At 39.2% G+C, this 16,054-nt stretch overlaps 1 long non-coding RNA gene across 1 annotated transcript; it reads right to left on the minus strand.

Annotated features, from left to right (window-relative positions):
* Positions 1-6,491: 6,491 nt before the first annotated feature.
* On the minus strand, positions 6,492-12,273 carry LOC116895711. The gene is made up of 3 exons (XR_004387307.1): positions 12,125-12,273; positions 10,541-10,542; positions 6,492-6,501 (listed from the first exon to the last, which is right to left on the minus strand). It is a non-coding gene; the product is annotated as an uncharacterized LOC116895711 (long non-coding RNA).
* Between the last annotated feature and the right edge of the window lie 3,781 nt (positions 12,274-16,054).

Below are 16,054 nucleotides of genomic sequence, written 5' to 3' on the forward strand. Positions count from 1 at the left end.
AATATGCAACACCAGCTCTTTCTGGCTTTAAAAGAACAGTTAGCCAAATAATATAAAAATACATTTTAATTTTATCATTCTTTTTTTTCTCCATCTTTATTAAATTGGGTGTTTCTTATTTACATTTCAATTGTTATTCCTTTTCCTGGTTTCCAGGTCAACATGCCCCCTCCCCCTCCCCTTCTTTATGGGTGTTCCCTTCCCCATCCTCCCCCCATTACCGCCCTCCCCGCCAACAATCACCTTCACTGGGGGTCCATTCTTGGCAGGACCAAGGGCTTCCCCTTCCACTGGGGCTCTTACTAGGCTATTCATTGCTACCTATGCAGTTGGAGCCCAGGGTCAGTCCATGTATAGTCTTTGGGTAGTGGCTTAGTCCCTGGAAGCTCTGGTTGGTTGGGATTGTTGTTCATATGGGGTCTCGAACCCCTTCAAGCTCTTTCAGTCCTTTATGATATCCCATTTGTCGATTCTTGATCTTAAAGCGTAAGCCATTGGTGTTTTTTTCAGGAAATTATCTCCCGTGCCCATGTGTTCAAGATACTTCCCCACTTTTTCTTCTATTAGTTTGAGTGTATCTGGTTTGATGTGGAGGTCCTTGATCCACTTGGACTTAAGCTTTGGTGATAAGCATGGTTCAATCTGCATTCTTCTACATGCTGACCTCCAGTTGAACCAGCACCATTTGCTGAAAAGGCTATCTTTTTTCCATTGGATGGTTTTGGCTCCTTTGTCAAAATTCAAGTGACCATAGGTGTGTGGGTTCATTTCTGGGTCTTCAATTCTATTCCACTGGTCAATTTGCCTGTCTCTGTACCAATACCATACAGTTTTTATCACTATTGATGTGTAATACTGCTTGAGTTCAGGAATAGTGATTCCCCCTGAAGTCCTTTTATTGTTGAGGATAGTTTTAGCTATCCTGGGTTTTTTGTTATTCCAGATGAATTTGCAAATTGTTCTGTCTAACTCTTTGAAGAATTGGATTGGAATTTTGATGGGGATTTCATTGAATCTGTAGATCGCTTTTGGTAAAATGTCCATTTTTACTATATTAATCCTGCCAATCCATGAGCATGGGAAATCTTTCCATCTTCTGAGATCTTCAATTTCTTTCTTCAGAGGCTGGAAGTTCTTATCATACAGATCTATCACTTGCTTGATTAAAGTTACACCGAGGTATTTTATATTATTTGTGACTATTATGAAGGGTGTCGTTTCCCTAATTTCTTTCTCGGCTTGTTTCTCTTTTGTGTAGAGGAAGGCTACTGATTTATTTGAGTTAATTTTATACCCAGCCACTTTGCTGAAGTTGTTTATCAGCTTTAGTAGTTCTCTGGTGGAACTTTTGGGATCGCTTAAATATACAATTATATCATCTGCAAATAGTGATATTTTGACTTCTTCCTTTCCAATCTGTATCCCTTTGATCTCCTTTTGTTTTCTGATTGCTCCAACTAGGACTTCGAGATAATTTTATCATTCTTAATCACTCAGCCATCTCTTAAATCTAAAGTCATATATTTTATGATTAGGGCCAATAGTGTTATGAGTTATAGGAATAATGAATTTTCAAGTACAGTAAGATTAATTTAGAAAAGTATGTCTGAATTAATATAAAACTTAAATCAGGGACACTTTTAAAATGCAGCTGTATCATGAACAAGTGGGAATAATCAAAATCAGCTTCTGAGGCTTCCATTATATCTTAAAGGAATCCTATTTAATAATTAGATAATAGGAACTTGAACTTAGTAATACTTTGTATCAAAATGAGTACTTCTAAAGGATTTAGGGTCTTATATATGTTCTAAGGGGTTCGGCTTTCACTTAAATTATTAATAGCATTAGCTGGCCATTCAGAATTCTTTTTAAATTATTTTTAACATTAATTATCTAGCCATTTAGAATTGTAATATTAAAACACTACTAGTATTATTAATTAGCTTAGAATTAATTTGATGAAAAAGGTCTATTTATTTCAGTACTCTTATGATTTCTAGGGTTTTGGTTCATGAGTTATTACTAATTTTATTTAATCAAATGTCCCTTTGAACTGATTATAGAGATGTTCAAGATCCTTTGCCTTTTAGAAACAAATGAACAAACAAACAAAAAATCCTCTTGGGACTTCTTTCATTTCATATACATTTTTTAACCCAAAATCTGCATTTCCCAACCCTGCATTTTTTCCATTCTATACCCAGAGCAATCTGGTTTTTGCCTCTACTCTTACAACAAAAATGACAACATATGTTTCAGTTCTCACCATACTTAATCCATATGGTATTGATAGTGACTGCTTCAGTGAAATAGTCTCTTCTCTTCACAGTTTGCTAAATACTATGCCCTCCTACCTCTCTTCTTGGCTATTACAGCATTGTTTCCCAGGCTCCTGAAAGGAGCATCACTTTGAATAGTTGGCTACCAATAATTTCTTTTTGATCTGATATGCAACAGCATACATGATGGGGGTTCTGAAACAGTTTCCTACTCATAACAAAATGCTTCACTATCAGACTGTCATATGTTTGGTAAATGAATTTTAAAGCTTGGGATAAAGCAAATATGGGAAATTGTCAGGAGACATTCAGGGAAAAGCTAAAAACTAGCAGTGATCTTCCTGAAATGGGTTTGTATTGTATTTAAATCTACGGTCGATTTGCGCTGGTAGACAAGGCCATGACAAATCCATTTTAGGAAAAATTCCTAATAAATTCCCATAATTCAATAAATTGATGCCTACTTGAATCCTCTTTTAATGTTCCAAGGAGCTAAAACATTAGAAATAACAACTCTCACTTGTTAAGGAAAGGAAAGGAAAGGAAAGGAAAGGAAAGGAAAGGAAAGGAAGGGGAAGAAGGGGAAGAAGGGGAAGGGGAAGAAGGGAAAGAAGGGGAAGAGGGGGAAGGGGTAGAAGGGAAGGAGGGGAAGAAGGGGAAGAAGGGGGAGGGGAGGGGGAAGGGGAAGAAGGGGAAGAAGGGGAAGGGGAAAGGGAAGAAGGGAAGGGAAGAAGGGGAAGGAAAGGAAAAGGAAAAGAACTGTGAGAATTCTATAATTTCATGGGATTCTGACCTTTAAAGAATTTGTTGTTGTTGTTGTTTCATGATTTTTTATTTTAAATTTGTACTGTATAGTATATTAAAGAACATTTATGATAGTTCTAGGCTGGGAAAAACTGTCAAAAGGAAGTGACAAAAAAAAAAAAAAAAAGAAAAGAAAAGAAAAAGAAAAAGAAAAAAGAAAAGAAATACCTAGGAGATACAATAATTATTTAAAAGTCTGAGTCCATAGAGAGGATCTTTAGAGCATTGTTTCAGTCTTTAAAGGAGTCTGAATCCCAGGGTCTTCACTTCTTATGACTTTGTACATGTCATGAACTTTTCTGTGCCTTGTTTTTCACATCTTTAATTTGGGGATCATATTATCTTTTGATATTATGTTAAAATTCAATGAGTTCATCTATATGAAATACTTAGAATAGCTCCTGACCAATATTTGAGCTATAAAAGTATAACAATACTTTGCAAATAATTGAAAAATTAAAAAGTAGCCACACCCAAATAAAAACCTGTCCCGGGTTTAATTTTCCTATTTTATCAATTTAGCAACACAACTAAACCAGTGAAGAAAGAATGATAAGCAGAGACAGATGACTTCTGCAGATATGATGCTGTGAGGGCATCCTTTTCTGTAGATAAACCTGCCCAAAGTCACTTGCTTCAGGTATGTTTTATTAAGTGTGATGTCTGCCAAGTCAGAGTAAATCTGACTTGGACTACTGTACAGAATGTTAGTAACACCGAAGTTTTGGAAGTGATATAGATACTGTGCCTAGTAAAATGTAAGTCTGTCTTGCTCCTCACAGCTATTCTTCCCCATTACTGTTTTTAAGCCACACTTCCATTACAGTTTTCTATGGCTAGGAAAGGAAAAAGACTGTTTGAAATGACTATCAGGGCACCACAGTAAATTCCTGAAGCTTCAGCTCCTCAAGCTAAGGCAAGAAGGTCATGTAAGCCCAGGAGTTCTAGGTCTGCTTAAACAACAGAGTGAGACATGTCTGATTTATAGGAAGGAAGGAAGGAAGGAAGGAAGGAAGGAAGGAAGGAAGGAAGGAAGGAAGGAAGGAAGGAAGGAAGAATTCAGGGCGAAATTTTATTAAAGAAACAAGCAGTTGGGTCTATTGAAAGAATTGATTTGGGATATTAAAAAATGTGCACTTTCTCCAGTTATTAGCAGTATAAAATGATTTTTTTTTTTACCTAGAAGGCTCACAGTCTCCAAAACCTATGTATGTCCTTTTGGAAGAAAGAACACTTTCCTTTTCCAGAGATGAATGACTCACAATATCATGTGGAAATGGGCTGAATTAGGATGAAATGTTGGTTTACTGATATCCAAACTATTATAATGCAGCATGTTAAACTCATTCAGCTGTCCATAGAAGGGTTGTTCTCAGTTACCCACTGCTGACTCCCTGCCGTGGTCATTAGCAGTCCTCATCCTGTCTCGGACATGGCTGCTGACACAGTGGGGTTTTGCACCAGCATATACTGTGGCACATGTATTTGCCAGGCAAGGCTGCTGGGCTTCTTTCTCTTCTCGGTTTTAGCCTGGTTTTGTCCAGTGCTCTGCTTTTGTTTTATAAATTATATACTGTTTCATTTTATTTATTTATTTGCCTACAAAATGTTTGAATTTCTTTTTTTCATTCATCTGGAGTATTTTCATACATTGAGTGTTACTCTCTCCGGTTTTCAAGTAAACACCCTCCTCCCTTTCATAAGTGTTTCTCCAACTCCCCAGTTTCTCCAGTCATCAGTTGTTCAGACCCAGGGCTTCCTTCCACTGGCAGTCCAGTCCTGCCCTGCCTGTCTGGTTACACACTTTCTGCAATCCCCTTCTCATGTCTGGCTTGAGTTCTTGATATACTATCTGTCAGATTGGCAAGCATCTTCTCAATTGGTCGTCGCTTGTCCCAATCCCTTTTGAGATCCTGAACCATCCTTCACCTTGCTCAGCCTTTGCAGCTCATGGAACTTTGACCTTCCTGGCTGCACAACCTCTGTCTGACGATTCTTGATTCTCCTCCTCTGAATCCATGTCCCTCACTTCTGTGTCCTTCCTGCCTTCCCAAAGTTTCATCTGTCTAGATCCTTTTCCCAGCCCACTTGACCTTTCTCACGTGCCTGCCTGGATCTGAGGAGGCAGCCTTTTTCGGTCCTGTCCTGATTCACACTGTATGTTTGATCTGCCCAGGCTCACGTCCCGGGCTCTCCTGCCTCACGCCTGTGTCTCTGCAGCCCAGGAGTGCCCATGAGCTCTGAGGCATGCATCATACTATCCAGCTCACGTCAACCACATCTCACTGGTGTTCATGAGCAAAGCCATCCATTCTTCCCACTCACCCACCACCTTCCACACACACACTTCAGTCCACCCAGCTCACTTCTTAAATACACACAGCCACTCAAACTCTTGAGGTTGCTGGCACACATCCCATGTTCTCCATTCAAACTATTTCATGTAGCTTAACTGCCCCTCTCACTGCCCTCTGCCTCCTGTCCAGCCTCCTTCCCATACTGGCATCCATCCCTCACGCCACCAGGATCGCTTCCCGGTGCCTCAAGGTTGCCTCACATTAGTCCCGGAGTTTGCCGAGCACGTTGCCTGTCCTCATCCTCCCACCTCCCAAGGGAGTCTCACCAGCAATGACCTTCGATCACGCCTGACGTCTCAGGATCCCAACCCTACGCATTTTGCTCATCAATTTGTCTAGCTGCCCAAACTTCCATGCCTGCAACTGGTGAACTCCACAGTCCAACTGGCCCTTCCTGCACACACTTTACAAACATTGTATGGTGTCATCACTTCTTTCTCATCCTGGCACACACTGCAAACAGTCCCCGCCCCACATCCCTTGTTTCAACCTCTGGGATTCCATCCTGGTCTCCTCCAGCTCAGCTTCAGCCTCCCAGCTCTCATGTTTCAACCGGTAGCTTTATGAATAATTTCATTGAGCAGATATTTACGATTGGAGAGTTCATCAAAGGAAAAATCCACCAAGATGAACTCTCAATCGTGAATATCTATGCTCCAATTGCAAGGGTACCTACATTCATAAAAAGAAACCTTACTAAAGTTCAAAGCAAACATTGCACTTCATGATAATAGTAGGAGATTTCAACAACCACTCTCATCAATGGAATGGAAACAGAAAATTAAACAGAGACATAGAAATACTAACAAAAGTTATAACCAGATGGATTTAACAAATATTTATAGAACATTCCATCCTAAAAACAAAAGGATATACCCTCAGCACCTCATGATACCTTCTCCAAAATTGACCATAATCAGTCAAAAAACAGGCCTCAACAGATACAGGAAGATAGAAGTAATCCCATGCATCCCATCAGACCACCACACACTAAGACTTTGTCTTCAACAACAACAATAGAAAGCCCACATATACATGGAAGTTAAAACAATGTTCTACTCAGCAACAACTTGGTGAAGGAAGAAAAAAGAAAGAAATTAAAGACTTCTTAGAACTTAATGAAAATGAAGGTACAACATACCCAAAATTATGGGGCACAATGAAAGCTGTGTTAAGAGGAAAAGCCATAGCTCTGAGTGCCTGCAGAAAGAAACAGGAGAGAGCCTTTATCAGCAGCTTGACAGCACACCTAAAAGCTCTAGAACAAAAAGAAATAAATAAAACCAAGAGGAGTAGAAGGCAGGGAAATAATCAAACTTAGGCTGAAATCAACTAAGTAAAATGAAAAACTATACAAAGAATCAAGAAAACCAGGAGTTGGTTCTTTGAGAAAATCAGCAAGATAGATAAACCCTTAGCCTGAATAAACAGCGGTCACAGAGAGTGTATCCAAATTAACAAAATCAGAAATGGAAAGGGAGAGATAACCACAGAAACTGAGCAAATTAAAAAAAAAATCAACAGATCCTACTACAAAAGCCTATATTCAAGAAAACTGGAGGAAATGGACAATTTTCTAGACAGATACCAGGTACCAAAGTTAAATCAGGAACAAATAAACCATCTAAACAACCCCATAACTCCTAAAGAAATAGAAGCAGTTATTAAAAATCTCCCAACCAAAAAGAGCCCAGGACCAGATAGGTTTAGTGCAGACTTCTATCAGACCTTCATAGAAGACCTCATACCAATACTGTCCAAACTATTCCACATTTTGAAACAGAGCAGTACCAAATTCTTTCATGAAGCCACAATTACTCCCATACTTAAACCACACAAAGACCCAACAAAGAAAGAGAACTTCAGACCAATTTCCCTTTATGAATATTGACGCAAAAATATTCAATAAAATTCTTGAAAACAGAATCCAAGAACACATCAAAATGATCATCCATCATGATCAAGTAGGCTTCATCCCAGGATGTAGAGATGGTTTAATATATGGAAATCCATCAATGTAATCCACTATATAAACAAACTCAAAGATAAGAACCACATGATCATTCCATTAGATGCTGACAAGTATTTGACAAAAAGTCAATACACCTTAATGATAAAAGTCCTGGAAAGATCAGAATTCAATCTCCATAGTATAAGTAATACAGCAAACTAGTAGTTAACATCAAATAAATGGAGAGAACTTGAATCAATCCCACTAAAATCAGGGACTGAACAAGGCTGCCTACTCTCTCCCTACTTATTCAATATAGTACTCAAAGTCCCCAGCCATAGCAAACAAAAAAGGTGGTAAAAGGGATACAAATTGCAAGGGAAGAAATCAAAATATCACTATTTGCAGATGATATGATAGTATAATTAATAACCCCAATAGTTCTACCAGAGAACTGCTTAACCTGATAAACAGCTTCAGCAAAGAGTCAGGATATAAAATTAACTCAAACAAATCAGTAGCCTTCCTCTACTTAAAGGATAAACAGGTTGAGAAAGAAATTAGGAAATGACACCCTTCACAATAGTCCCAAATAATATAAAATATTTTGGTGTGACTTTAACCAAGCAAGTGAAAGATCTTTATGACAAGAACTTCAAGTCTCTGAAGAAAGAAATTGAGGAAGATGTCAGAAGATGGAAAGATCTCCCCATGCTCATGGATTGGCAGGACTAATATAGCAAAGATGGCCATTTTGTCAAAAAGTGATGTACAGATTCAATGTGCAATACCCATCAAAATTCCTACTCAATTCTTTATAGAGACAGAAAGAGCAATTTGCAAATTCGTTTGGAATAACAAAAAACCCAGGAGAGCTAAAATTATCCTCAATAATAAAGGGACTTCTGGGGGAATCACTATCCCTTAACTCAAACCGAATTACAAAGCAATAGTGATAAAAAGTGTAGATAGACCGTGGAATAGAATTGAAGACACAGAAATGAACCCACAGACCTATGGTCACTTGATTTTTGACAAAGGAGCCAAAACCATCAAATGGAAAAAAGATAGCATTTTCAGCAAATGGTGCTGGTTCAACTGGAGGTCAGCATGTAGAAGAATGCAGATCGATCCATTCTTATCACCCTGTACAAAGCTTAAATCCAAGTGGATCAAGGACCTCCACATCAAACCAGATACACTCAAACTAATAGAAGAAAAAGTGGGGAAGAATCTCGAACACATGGGCACTGGAAAAAAATTTCCTGAACAAAACACCAATGGCTTATGCTCTAAGATCAAGAATCAACAAATTGGATCTCATAAAACTGCAAAGCTTCTGTAAGGCAAAGGACACTGTTGTTAGGACAAAACGGCAACCAATGGATTGGGAAAAGATCTTTACCAATTCTGCAACTGATAGAGGCCTTATATCCAAAATATACAACAAACTCAAGAAGTTAGACTGCAGGGAGAGAAATAACCCTATTAAAAACTGGGGTTCAGAGCTAAACAAAGAATTCACAGCTGAGGAATGCCGAATGGCTGAGAAACACATAAAGAAATGTTCAACATCTTTAGTCATAAGGAAATGCAAATCAAAAACAACCCTGAAAATCTACCTCACCAGTGAGAATGGCTAAGATAAAAATTCAGGTAAAAGAAGATGCTGGCAAGGATGTGGAGAAAGAGAACACTCCTCCATTGCTGTTGGAATTGCAAACTGGTACAACCACTCTGGAAATCAGTCTGGAGGTTCCTCAGAATACTGGACATTCCACTACCTGGGGACCTAGCTATACCTCTCTTGGGCATATACCCAAAAGATGCCCCAACATATAAAAAAGACACGTGCTCCACTATGTTCATCGCAGCCTTATTTATAATAGCCAGAAGCTGGAAAGAACCCAGATGCCCTTCAACAGAGGAATGGATACAGAAAATGTGGGACATCTACACAATGGAATATTACTCAGCTATCAAAAACAATGACTTCATGGAATTCATAGCCAAATGGAGTGAACTAAAAATATCATCCTGAGTGAGGTAATCCAATCACATAAAAACACACATGGTATGCACTCATTGATAAGTGCATATTAGCCCAAAAGCCCTAATTACCCAAGATGCAATCCACAGACCACAGGAAGCTCAAGAAGAAGGATGACCAAAATGCAGATGCTCCCCTCCTTTTTAAAAGGGAAAAATATCCATAGGAGAGGATATGGAGGCAAAGTTTAGACCAGAGACTGATGGAATTTAGACCCTAGCCCACATGTGGGGCACACACACACACACACACACACATATATATATGTGTGTGTGTGTATATATATATATATATATCTCCACCAAAACTAGATAAGATTGATGAAGCTAAAAAAAAAGAAAATGAAACTAAAAAATGCATGCTGAAAGGGACCGGATATAGATCACTCCTGAGAGACACATCCAGAGCATGTCCAATACAGAGGTCATTGCTAGCAGCAAACCACTGAACTGAGAACAGGACTCCCTTAGGAGAATTAGAGGAGGGATTGAAAGAGTTGAAGGAGCTTGTCACCCCATAAGAACAACAATGCCAACCAACTAGAGCTTCCCGGGACTAAACCACTACCCAGTGCTCCAACTGCATATGTAGCAGAGAATAGCCTTGTTGGGGCACCAGTGGAAGGGGAAGCCCTTGGTCCTGCCAAGGTTGGACCCCCAGTGCAGTGGAATATGGGGGGGCAGTAAGGGGGATGGATGGGGGGGAATACCAGTATGGGGGAGAAGGAGGGGATAGGGGCTTATGGACAGGAAACCGAGAAAGGGAATAACATTTGAAATGTAAGTAAAGAAATATATCTAATAAGAAAGAAAGAAGAGAGAGAGAGAGAGAGAGAGAGAGAGAGAGAGAGAAAGAAAGAGAGAAAGAGATAAAGAGAGAGAGAAAAGGGGGAGAGCAAGGAACCCAATGTCCATTTCTGGGTGTTGGAGAAGTGTGAACAGATATATATGTCCACATACTCATGTTCATGAGCACATATGCACAGACATAAACAAATGCATATACATAAATGTATAATAACATCAGTTAAGTACATAGGTAAATAACAATGGTTTAAGGGATGGGGGGAAATAGTTCTGTGGTTAAGAGGACTTACTACTCATCCAAGACGATGTCCTATTAAAATATAAAAATGCAGGTACCAAAACATAACAGGCTCCAGTAATACAATAATTATATTTTTATGCGTGATAAAATCATTTTAAATGACTTCATTTCAAAGAAAAAGCAGAGATATAAATATCTAAAAATATAAAATAAAATTTTAAAACCTTCAAACAGTATCATCTAAATGTTTAAAAAAACGGGAAGTTGTGAAAGAGAGGGGTTTTTTCTAAAACACACTCACAGAACATATGTAAGCACAACCTACCATGATAATTATCTTTTAGAAGTTCTAATTCCTGACCAAGAAAATATGATGGTCAGGGAGATTATTCATGCTGGATTCAGACTGTAACATGGGAAGTGAATCCCTCTACTGTCTAATTTCCTGATAAAAATTCCAATGACTGTTCAAAACCACAAGATGCAAAGGAATATTTCATAACAACTTTGAGCAAAAGCAACTGCAGAAAATGGAATGGAATTTATGAAAATAATAAACCAAGAAAAGAAAAATAAGAAAAAATTCAATTGTAATTATCTTTAACCTTGTTTTGTATCAGGGTGTCACTATTTAGCCCCTAGACTTACTGCTATTCTCCTGCCTCTCCCTCCATTGTTCTGGGATTACAGATATGTATATCCCTTGTTCCAAAATAATTGGTATTTTTTAGGCTTTGTTTTTCAGCAATTGTGACCTGATACCATTTTATTTTGATACTTTATATTCATATTTAAATTTTGCCCTTATCATACAATCCAAGAATATTATTTTTCTAAATTTACTAATGAAAATCTAGAGCCGGGCACAATGGCACAACCTTTAATCTCAGTAGCTTGAGAGGCAGAGGCAAGCAGATCTCTGAGTTCAAATCCAGCCTGGTCTGCGGAGTGAGTAGAACAACCAGAGCGACAAAGAAAAACCCTGCCTCAAAACACTGTCCCCACCCTACACTCCAGAAAAAAATTAAATCTGTGATACTGCAATCTCTAATAAGAATTAATAACAATGTAATAACTGGAACCCAACTAGTAGTGTTTATATTTTATAACTTTTTAAAGGTAATCAGGTTCTTGTGAAGATGGCTCAGAAAGGATCTATGTTCAGACTATAGCAAACATGTAAAATTTGGGCATTCTAGAACGCATCTGTAATCTTAGAGTTTGGGGTGTGGAGAGTAGATAAATAGACTCTGTGGAGTTATGACCAGCAAATATAGTAGGAATGAGAAGCTTAGGTGCACAAGAGTAATGACCAGATGAAGACAATTATGTTGAATTTTGAGAATAGAGTCTAATCAATATCTTTTAAGATGTTAGTAGTAAGAATAACATGGCAATAAAAGAGATAGTCCAAAACCAACACTAGATAATTGCTGTGTGAAGAAAATCTGGAAATAACATAAATACTAGCAGGAGTTACTTTGGAAACACCTTAACTTAAAGAGCAGCAATAGTTACCTTGGAAACACTTTAACTTAAACAGTAGCAACAGCTACTTTGGAAACACCTTAACTTAAGCAGTACACAACAGTTACCTTGGAAACATCTTAACTTAAACAGTAGCAATAGTCACCTTGTAGCATTTTGCTCGATCTGATCCCCAATGTCACTGAAGATCTGCTTAAACTCCAAATCTCCAGGAAATGAATTTAACAGACATTGCAGGTCAAATGAATTATGGGGATATTCCTGTAATGGATCCATTCTGTGAAACAAGAATAAAAACAAGTGATGACAAAAGGAGAAACAGGGTTGGGGAACTGACACACTCCCTCAGGTATGAAAACCAATGATTTCTATTTGCAGACTCAGTGAAATAAAGGAGTTTGAGAATTAGGGTATTATAAAGCTCACTAAGTTTTATTATGTAAATGTCATAATTTTTCAAAATGCATCAGACCACAGATAGCTTTAATATCCTGTTGTTTTTCTCAGTATAATAGAAGCTGCAGAATAAACCATTTGTAAGAAGGGTTGCATAGCTGCAACCAGGTGCTGTCCTGGTCACCACAGACCTGGGAGCTGTACACCAATCTTTAGAGGCTTGAGCTACTTTGGGTTTACTTCTATGGAGAAAAACAAATGTAATTTTCCGGGAGCACTCCTACCTAGCATTGATTGACTTACAAAGGAAAAATTAGTTTTCTCCAATGAAGTCTCATTAAGTATATTAACCAGACTTAAGGGTAGGACTCATGCCCAACAGTAGTCAATACAAACCAAACTCTATTGTATTTTGGGGATTTTTTTTTTCCCTTCATAATGCTTTGTCTGGGCAATTTTTTTTTTCTTTTTGTAAGCTTGCATGCCTTGTGCTTATATACTGTGATTTCTGGTTTTGTGTTGATATGTGATCTGTGTGTAAATATGGGTGTATCTGCATCTGGATGTGCTTCTTATGCTTTTTCTTTGGATCTTTTGTGTATTTGCTTTGTCCTATTAGGATTTTTTATTTTATTTTATCTTATTTTTCTTTTTTAGATGCTTGCTTGGTTTTTTAATTAGAGACAAAGAGAGTGGATTTGCATGAGTGGAGAGGCAGAGAGGATTTGGAATGAGCTGGGTAAGGAAAACTGTAATCAGGATATACTCTATAGAAAAAAAAAATCCATGCTCTGACATGGATTCTACATGCATTCATCAAACGATGATATGCAGTGTGATAGGTGTTGGAATATAGTTGGGCTATGTTATTGTCCTTGGACTTGGAAAAAATTTTCATTTTAGCAAGGAAAATAAATTTAATTTTAAAACAAAGATATATTTCAGAAAAGATTACATTATAAGAAGAAGTGCTATAGGTCAAGTAAATATTCACATGGGTTATGTTAAAAGTCAGAGCTGGGATAAATTGTAGACTATTTTAATTTGGAATATTACTGCAGATTTCTAAAGAAATGGCCCATGTCTAAAAGAAAAAAAAAAAACTGAAGAAGCTGTGGAAGAAGCAAGAGGAGAGAACGACAGACAAATTGGTTTCTTAAGTTCTCTGCTCAAAAAATTATTCAATCACATCTGCTTAGATTTCTCTGATGAAAGCTAGTCACATCACCCAACTTGGAAGCAATGTGGCTGAGAAATGGTATTACTTGGCTGTGGACCTCACTCAAGGAACTCTTTACTATAGTTTAGATCTTAAATGCCATTCCCCAGGCACACATATGCTAATGACTTGTTTGCAAGACTGCAGTAACATTGGAAGGTGGTGGAGTGTTAGGTGAGACACAGTGGGAGGAAATTGTGAGTATGCCACAAAAAGGGAATAGAGTCAACACTAATCACCAACATTACTTTATCACTGCTTTCCAGCTACCATACAATGGATGGCTTTGCTTCACATGGTACCCACCAAGATTGTTGGGAGTGATGCCCTTGAAACCGTCCATTATTGATGTTAATATTATGGTTAGAGTTAAGTATGACTGGGTTCATGGAAAATCCCCAGCCAGCTGCAGAAGACTAGTACAAATCTGGTGGTCAGGATGAATAATGATATGACAAAGTTCTGACCTTGCTGAGAAATACGTTTGATGTCAAGATACCCAATGTGATGATCTGTAACCTCTCTGAAAAACCAACATCCTGCTGACATCAGCTGACCACACAAATACTGTATCCTTGCCCTGCATAAATGTTTCCCACTTGCCCCCTCTCTCTGTTACCCCTGTTATGGTATGAATTCAGCCTTGGGAAAAAATAAAATTGTCGCTTTGATCAGACTCTTGTCTTGGCGTCCTTCTTCTCATCTCTTGTCCCCCATTCTCTTCCAGGTACCCTCAGTACCGTCATTGACACGAGATGGTCTGCCTTGCCTCAGGCCCCAAAGCAAGAGAGCCAGCTAGAAGAATAAAAGCTGTAAAACCATAGGCCAAAGTAACTTTTCCTTATAACTTGTCTAACCAAGAACATTGTCGAAACCATTGGAAGTTGACAAACAGATGGAGATCACAAAGCTTTGTCACCTTGCCTTCTGTCAGGGCAGTTCCATAGGTTAATTTCAATACTTCCCTCTTATGTAATTTTGCTTTTCTCAAATCCCAGCATCTTAAACTGCAGGCCTATAATTGAAAGCAGTGAGTCTTGAAAAGGATTCCAAACATGAAGTGACCAAGCAGGAACTTAAACTCCAATGGATAAAGGAGCCAGGATCATACTGGCAGCACTTGCTGTGCTGGATAGTATGTAGGGTTTGAACACACTACAATTCTCTTTACACCATGCATGCACGCCATCACAGCACCGAAGAAAATGAGCACGCCCTGAAATGCTTCAGCTCAGACCTGAGACTACTCTATGTTATGAACTGCAGAGATTCTACTGTGTATGCAAAGTTTCCTCCTCTTATAGAAACTAAGTAGCTTACTTACACAAAGAAAAGAATTTTCATACTGTTCTTCCTTAGCATATACAAATTCAAATCACCAAATCTTTGGATGGTACTGTGCTACAATGTTTTATTTTATAAACTGATGCTTCAGAGACAGAAAGCTGTGGCAGTAAGAAAATGCAAGCAGAGACTAGTCTCCTGATCTGCTCTTCATTCTCAGGATCCATGTGGTGAAAGGAGGGGAACAACTCCTATAAGCTGACTTTTGACCTTCAAATTTATGCCACACCATAAACTCATACACATACACTCAAACCAAATAAATGTAAAAACAGATCTTTCTGGTTGCTGCCGCCTCAGAGAGCTCATGGGCAGCACCCCGAGAGCAAACTTGAACCTCTGGACCACAGGTAAGACCAACTTTCTGCTGCAAGAGACCTGCCTGGTGAACTCGGGACACACAGAGGCAGAATTCCTTTAGGATCGGGCACTTCCTGTGTTTACCGGGAGTCTCACACCCGAGGATCCGGGCCTCAGCAGCTCTCTGCTCCCAAACCCCGTAGGAGAGAGACCTCACCGCCTGGTCAGGTGGGCACTCCTGAGGCTGCAGAGCGGAAGAGACCACCAACACTGCCCACCCCTGCCCACATACCTGGCCCAAGAGGAAACTGTATAAGGCCTCTGGGTTCCCGTGGGGGAGGGCCCAGGAGCGGCAGGACCCCTGCGCCTGAGACACCGCCGGAACCTGAAGGAAACAGACCGGATAAACAGTTCTCTGCACCCAAATCCCATGGGAGGGAGAGCTAAACCTACAGAGAGGCAGACACGCCTGGGAAACCAGAAGAGACTGCACTCTGCACACACATCTCGGACGCCAGAGGAAAACACCAAACACCATCTGGAACCCTGGTGCACTGAAGCTCCCTGAAACGGCAGCGCAGATCTTCCTAGTTGCTGCAGCCGCAGAGAGCTCAAGGGCAGCACCCCGAGAACAAACTTGAGCCTCGGGACCACAGATAAGACCAACTTTTCTGCTGCAAGTGACCTGCCTGGTGAACTCAAGACACAGGCCCACAGGAACAGCTGAAGACCTGTGGAGAGGAAAAACTACACGCCTGAAAGCAGAACACTCTGTCCCCATAACTGGCTGAAAGAAAACAGGAAAACAGGTCTACA

Source organism: Rattus rattus, chromosome 3 (assembly GCF_011064425.1).
Source record: "Rattus rattus isolate New Zealand chromosome 3, Rrattus_CSIRO_v1, whole genome shotgun sequence".
NCBI lineage: Eukaryota > Metazoa > Chordata > Mammalia > Rodentia > Muridae > Rattus > Rattus rattus.